Here is a 7,540-nt window from a genome sequence, read left to right on the forward strand (position 1 = left end):
GGGAACATACATTTCCCATTGATTTGCATGGGACTTTAAACATAAACCCCGCCCCTGGCAAATGGGGGTGAGTAAGGGTCAAATTACCTATCCTATGTTTGTTGTTGACATATAAGTAACATGTGTGCCAAGTTTCATGTTAATATCTTTAGCCGTTTGGACGTTATTGCACACACGCACACACACACACACACACACATTGAGTTATATATATATATATATATATATATATATATACGGTGTGTGTGTATATATATATATAAAAAATTCAGTAACCATCTCAGTTTTGGAATATTGCAGTAGCTTACGAGGAGACTTTAACAAGCTGTAATCCGTATATGAGATTTCCTACGTCATGGAGACTCACACCAGGATATGTAAAAGATACATCAATGAGCAGCAGCAATTATTTGATGTTCTGGGCTCGAGCCGCGCGGTGCGCAATGAAGCCATTGATATTCGTAGCAGTAATTAACTCTTTGCCCCGGCAATGAACTTCTGTTTCAGTCGCCCAAAAGCTCCACCAGCTCAAAATTTCAGGGATATTATATTTGTTAGAACAATGACAGAACGGGGTCATTGATGAATGGGCAAAAATTGTTCCCTGGTGGAATGTTTTGCATTGTTTAGAGAGTTTTGTAGGGATGCTGAATGGTAGACAGGCGTGAATTATTCAACAATTTTATGTTTACGGCGTCCTTTTAGCTCTGCAAAAATTGGTCACAAAGAAATAAAATCTGTTTAATAGAACTCATTATAAACTATAGCAATTTCTATGTGCTCATCGGATTCTACTCACCCCTTTGAGAGTGGCAACTTGTCCTAAAGTGGTTGCCTCATTTTTTATTTATTTATTGCTTACAGCAGCGGGCAGCATGACTTAGCTGGCTACTCCTGTTGACCAGAAACTGTTTAATAGAACTCATTATAAACTATATGAATTTCTACGTGCACATGATTTTATACTGACCCCTTTGAGAATTAATCCTAAATAGTGTTGAGCGGCATAGGCCATATTCGTCATATATTCACTAAATTCGCATATTCATAATATTCTCGTTTTATTTTCGCATATGCAAAAATTCGCGTATGCGAAAAATAACATATGCGGAAATTAGCATATACAAAAATTTGCATAAGCGGAAATTCTCAAATGCGAAAATTAGCATATGCAAATGTTCGCATATGCAAAAATTTGTACGCCAGTCTCACACAGTAGTATTAGAGCCTTCTTTACACCACACAAGCTGGAAGCAGAGAGGGATGATCACTGTGATGTGTACTGTGAAAAAAAAAACGAATATTCTTAATTACGAATGTATAGTACTATATTTGCGAATATTCGCAAATTCGCGAATATGCGATATTCGCGAATAAAAGCAACACTAATAAAGTGGTAACTAGTCCTTAAATGGTTGTCTAAAAATGTTTTTTATTATTTTTGCTTAAAAATAAGGCATTATTTAGCTGTCAAGGTCCTCACTGATAATAACTTCATGGTCCCATCTCAATACAAGAATGGCCCATGGAACGGCAGCAGCAGATTAGTATCAATTTTTTACCAGCCAACACCAGTGGCCTCCAAACTGTGGACCTCTAGGTGTTGCAAAACTACAACCTCCCACATGTCCAGATAGCTGTTGGCTTTCTGGGCATGTGGGGCATTTTTGTTTTGTAACACCTGGAGGTCCACAGTTTGGAGTCAACTGGCCTACACTCTAAATGTAGTACCCAACATGGGATCACTCTGGACTATGCAGATGTGTCAGGTACTGTGAAAGAAGTATCAGACAGTGCTACATAGCTATGATCAGTCCTAAAAGGGGTCAGGGCACTATAGTAATCACAGCATCCTCTTTGTTTTGTTGACAGGTGAAGATCCTTTAGGTTGGACCTCCACAGATCACACATTGATGACTTGTTGCAAAGAAATAAAACAGCTGACCTATAAAAAAGGCTCTGAGGCAATTTTTGGGTAGTGTGCCTCTTGATGAGAGAACATTGAATGTTAGACATGCCTTTACAATGCACTCAAAAACATTTTGCCCAGTTGACAGACCTTAAGAGGGGGGATGGTCATTTTGAAAAATTGCCCACCAACTAGGCCCTTATGACCAAGCTGTTGGGAGATGTTGGGTGCAGTGCTAACATGAGGGCACACATGCATGGCAAACAGGCTCCGGATGGCATAGACAGACCTGCAGTAGAGAAGAGTGAGAAGCTCCTTCTTTTTTTGTTTCTCATCCAGACACAGGACCATTTCCAGTTGCTTATCATGATGAAATATTATGTCAAGGCGCCCATTACGTGTCCTACCATTGACAACCAGCCACTGTCATCTTTATGTGAAGTGATGTTGTGGGTTAGTACATTTAGGGCGCTTTCTGCTGGGGAAAGCACACATAATCCAGTGCATTCCTAAACAGGGAGCCTCTAGTTGTTGCTACAATACAATCCCATCATTCCCAGACAGCCAAATGTTGTCTAGGAATGATAGGAGTTGTAGTTAAACAACAGTGAGCCTTCAGTTGTTGCTTAACTGCAACTCCCATCATAGGAATTGTAGATAAGAAACAGCTGGAGGCTCCCTGTTTTGGAATGCACTGGCAGAAAGGGTTTGTTCACATTATACATTTTTAACATGCATTTTGAAAACAAAAAGGCATGCTGAAAACACACAGAACAGACTCCATTCTTACCATCCTTCTTCTTGGTCCAGAGTTCTTCTGTAGCTCCGCCTCTTATGACTTCATCATTAGTGGCGAGGCTACATTAGAAAACGGACAGACCAAGATGAAGTATGGTAAGTGGATCTTCCTCTGTATTCAGTATCCAGCAAAGGCTGTAAACTGTATACTATCCGACAAAGGGTTAATTAGCTAACTAACTCTTTCATGGCTGGACTGGCGCATAGTGCTCAGCCCAGCAAGAGATAACTTTTAAAATGTCAAACATACATGTCAAAAGTTGGTTTGATAAGAGCGGGTGTCAGACCAGAAACCTGCTGCGATCCTAAATTACAGGCCGGGGAAGCGGGTGGCATTTCTGAGCCTGCAGAGAGATCTGCAGGCCAGGGAGCTGAGCACTTCCCCAGCCTGTGATTCAGAATCGCAGCAGGTTTCTGGACTGACACCCACTCTGATCAAACCAAATTTTGACATGTCTAATTGACATGTCAAAAGTTGTGTTCATTGGATTGCATGGTGCTCAGCCCAGCAAAGAGTTAAAGCATGAGCTGTGCTCGCTGCTGTCTAGCTGCGGACACAGCTCAAATCCAACATTGCCAGGTTCGACCGAGCCAAACCTGGCAATGTTCGAAAGTCCTGCGAGCCCGAACCCCCCGACTAACTCAACTCTAAATCCCACCACATTTCATCTCGTATCCAGGCTAAAGGCAACTCAACAGGGTACTAGCGCATCCATTCTATTCTACAGTTTTCCTTTGTTCTAATATTGTAAACTCTTACATTTATCATCATTGCAGTCACTTATAAAAATTCATTAGATTCCAACAACTCCTTCTCGGTGTGTTATTTTTTTCCTCAGAGAATGTACTTATAGACATGATAGTGATTGAAACCAGATTAGATACATTTATGGCTATTCTCTGATATTCTATTTTATTATATTAACATATAAATGCGCATGGACTGCAGGCATTTACATTGTGTATCTGTCACGATGCCGGCTGGCAGGTAGTGGATCCTCTGTGCCAGAGAGGGATTGGCGTGGACCGTGCTAGTGGACCGGTTCTAAGCCACTACTGGTTTTCACCAGAGCCCGCCGCAAAGCGGGATGGTCTTGCTGCGGTGGTAGTGACCAGGTCGTATCCACTAGCAACGGCTCACCTCTCTGGCTGCTGAAGATAGGCGCGGTACAAGGGAGTAGGCAGAAGCAAGGTCGGACGTAGCAGAAGGTCGGGGCAGGCAGCAAGGATCGTAGTCAGGGGCAACGGCAGAAGGTCTGGAACACAGGCTAGGAACACACAAGGAACGCTTTCACTGGCACAATGGCAACAAGATCCGGCAAGGGAGTGCAGGGGAAGTGAGGTGATATAGGGAAGTGCACAGGTGAACACACTAATTGGAACCACTGCGCCAATCAGCGGCGCAGTGGCCCTTTAAATCGCAGAGACCCGGCGCGCGCGCGCCCTAGGGAGCGGGGCCGCGCGCGCCGGGACAGAACAGACGGAGAGTGAGTCAGGTAGGGGAGCCGGGGTGCGCATCGCGAGCGGGCGCTACCCGCATCGCGAATCGCATCCCGGCTGGCAGCGGAATCGCAGCGCCCCGGGTCAGAGGACGTGACCGGAGCGCTGCAGCGGGGAGAGTGAAGCGAGCGCTCCGGGGAGGAGCGGGGACCCGGAGCGCTCGGCGTAACAGTACCCCCCCCCTTGGGTCTCCCCCTCTTCTTAGAGCCTGAGAACCTGAGGAGCAGACTTTTGTCTAGGATGTTGTCCTCAGGTTCCCAGGATCTCTCTTCAGGACCACAACCCTCCCAGTCCACTAAAAAAATTTTTTTCCCTCTGACCTTTTTGGCAGCTAAGATTTCTTTGACCGAGAAGATGTCCGAGGAGCCGGAAACAGGAGTGGGAGGAACAGATTTGGGAGAAAAACGGTTGAGGATGAGTGGTTTGAGAAGAGAGACGTGAAAGGCATTAGGGATACGAAGAGAAGGAGGAAGAAGAAGTTTATAAGAGACAGGATTAATTTGACACAAAATTTTGAAAGGACCAAGATAGCGTGGTCCCAACTTGTAGCTAGGGACACGGAAGCGGACATATTTAGCGGAGAGCCATACCTTGTCTCCAGGGGAAAAAACGGGAGGAGCTCTTCTTTTCTTATCCGCGAACTTCTTCATGCGTGATGAAGCCTGTAAGAGAGAATTTTGGGTCTCTCTCCATATGATGGAAAGGTCACGAGAAATTTCATCCACAGCGGGCAGACCAGAGGGCAAGGGAGTAGGGAGGGGGGGAAGAGGGTGACGGCCGTACACCACGAAAAATGGGGATTTGGAGGAAGACTCAGAGACCCTGAAGTTATACGAGAATTCGGCCCATGGGAGGAGATCTGCCCAGTCATCCTGGCGGGAGGAAACAAAATGTCGCAAATAATCACCCAAGATCTGGTTGATTCTTTCTACTTGTCCATTGGACTGGGGATGATATGCAGAAGAAAAATTTTATTTAATCTTGAGTTGTTTACAGAGAGCCCTCCAGAATTTATACACGAATTGGACGCCTCTATCCGAGACAATCTGCGTAGGCAACCCGTGAAGACGAAAAATGTGTACAAAAAATTGTTTAGCCAACTGAGGCGCAGAAGGAAGACCAGGAAGAGGGATGAAATGTGCCATTTTGGAGAATCGATCAACGACCACCCAAATAACAGTGTTGCCACGGGAAGGGGGTAAATCAGTAATAAAATCCATACCAATCAGAGACCAAGGCTGTTCGGGGACAGGCAGAGGATGAAGAAAACCAGCGGGCTTCTGGCGAGGAGTCTTATCCCGGGCACAGATAGTGCAGGCTCGCACAAAGTCCACAACATCCGTCTCCAGAGTCGGCCACCAATAGAAGCGGGAGATGAGTTGCACAGATTTCTTGATACCCGCATGACCTGCGAGATGGGAGGAGTGACCCCATTTGAGGATTCCGAGGCGTTGGCGAGGAGAAACAAAGGTCTTTCCTGGAGGAGTCTGCCTGATGGAGGCAGGAGAAGTGGAGATCAGGCAGTCAGGTGGAATGATGTGTTGCGGAGAGAGTTCAACTTCTGAGGCATCCGAGGAACGAGAGAGAGCATCGGCCCTAATGTTCTTATCGGCAGGACGAAAGTGAATCTCAAAATTAAATCGGGCAAAGAACAGAGACCACCGGGCCTGGCGAGGATTCAGCCGTTGGGCAGACTGGAGGTAGGAGAGGTTCTTGTGGTCGGTGTAGATAATAACAGGAGAACTTGATCCCTCCAGCAGATGCCTCCATTCCTCAAGTGCTAATTTAATGGCTAGAAGCTCTCGATCCCCGATGGAGTAGTTCCTCTCCGCTGGAGAGAAGGTCCTAGAGAAAAAACCACAAGTGACAGCATGCCCGGAAGAATTTTTTTGTAGAAGAACAGCTCCAGCTCCCACTGAGGAGGCATCAACCTCCAATAGGAAGGGTTTGGAAGGGTCAGGTCTGGAGAGGACGGGAGCCGAAGAAAAGGCAGACTTGAGTCGTTTAAAGGCGTCTTCTGCTTGAGGAGGCCAGGACTTGGGATCAGCATTTTTTTTGGTTAAAGCCACGATAGGAGCCACAATGGTAGAAAAATGTGGAATAAATTGCCTGTAATAATTGGCGAACCCCAAAAAGCGTTGGATAGCACGGAGTCCGGAGGGGCGTGGCCAATCTAAGACGGCAGAAAGTTTGTCTGGATCCATCTGTAGTCCCTGGCCAGAGACCAAATATCCTAGAAAAGGAAGAGATTGGCATTCAAACAGACATTTCTCAATTTTGGCATAGAGTTGGTTGTCACGAAGTCTCTGAAGAACCATACGGACATGCTGGCGGTGTTCTTCTAGATTGGCAGAAAAAATTAGGATATCGTCCAGATATACAACAACACAGGAGTATAACAGATCACGAAAAATTTCATTGACAAAGTCTTGGAAGACGGCAGGGGCGTTGCACAGGCCAAAGGGCATGACCAGATACTCAAAGTGTCCATCTCTGGTGTTAAATGCCGTTTTCCACTCGTCCCCCTCTCTGATGCGGATGAGGTTATAGGCGCCTCTTAAGTCCAATTTAGTAAAGATGTGGGCACCTTGGAGGCGATCAAAGAGTTCAGAGATGAGGGGTAAGGGGTAGCGGTTCTTAACCGTGATTTTATTAAGACCGCGGTAGTCAATGCAAGGACGTAGGGAGCCATCTTTTTTGGACACAAAGAAAAATCCGGCTCCGGCAGGAGAGGAGGATTTACGGATAAAGCCCTTTTTAAGATTCTCCTGGACGTATTCGGACATGGCAAGAGTCTCTGGGGCAGAGAGAGGATAAATTCTGCCCCGGGGTGGAGTAGTGCCCGGGAGGAGGTCGATAGGGCAATCATAAGGCCTGTGAGGAGGTAGAGTCTCAGCTTGTTTTTTGCAGAAAACATCCGCGAAGTCCATATAGGCCTTAGGGAGACCGGTTACTGGAGGAACCACAGAGTTACGGCAAGGGTTACTGGGAACCGGTTTTAGACAGTTCTTGGAACAAGAGGACCCCCAACTCTTGATCTCCCCAGTGGACCAATCCAGGGTTGGGGAATGAAGTTGAAGCCAGGGAAGTCCAAGGAGAATTTCCGAGGTGCAATTGGGGAGGACCAAAAGTTCAATCCTCTCATGATGAGATCCGATGCTCATAAGAAGGGGCTCCGTGCGGAAACGTATGGTACAGTCCAATCTTTCATTATTTACACAATTGATGTAGAGGGGTCTGGCGAGACTGGTCACGGGGATGTTGAACCTGTTGACGAGAGAGGCCAAAATAAAATTTCCTGCAGATCCAGAGTCCAAGAAGGCCACTGTAGAG

The sequence above is a fragment of the Hyla sarda genome, chromosome 1 (genome assembly GCF_029499605.1).
Source record: "Hyla sarda isolate aHylSar1 chromosome 1, aHylSar1.hap1, whole genome shotgun sequence".
NCBI classification, from domain to species: domain Eukaryota; kingdom Metazoa; phylum Chordata; class Amphibia; order Anura; family Hylidae; genus Hyla; species Hyla sarda.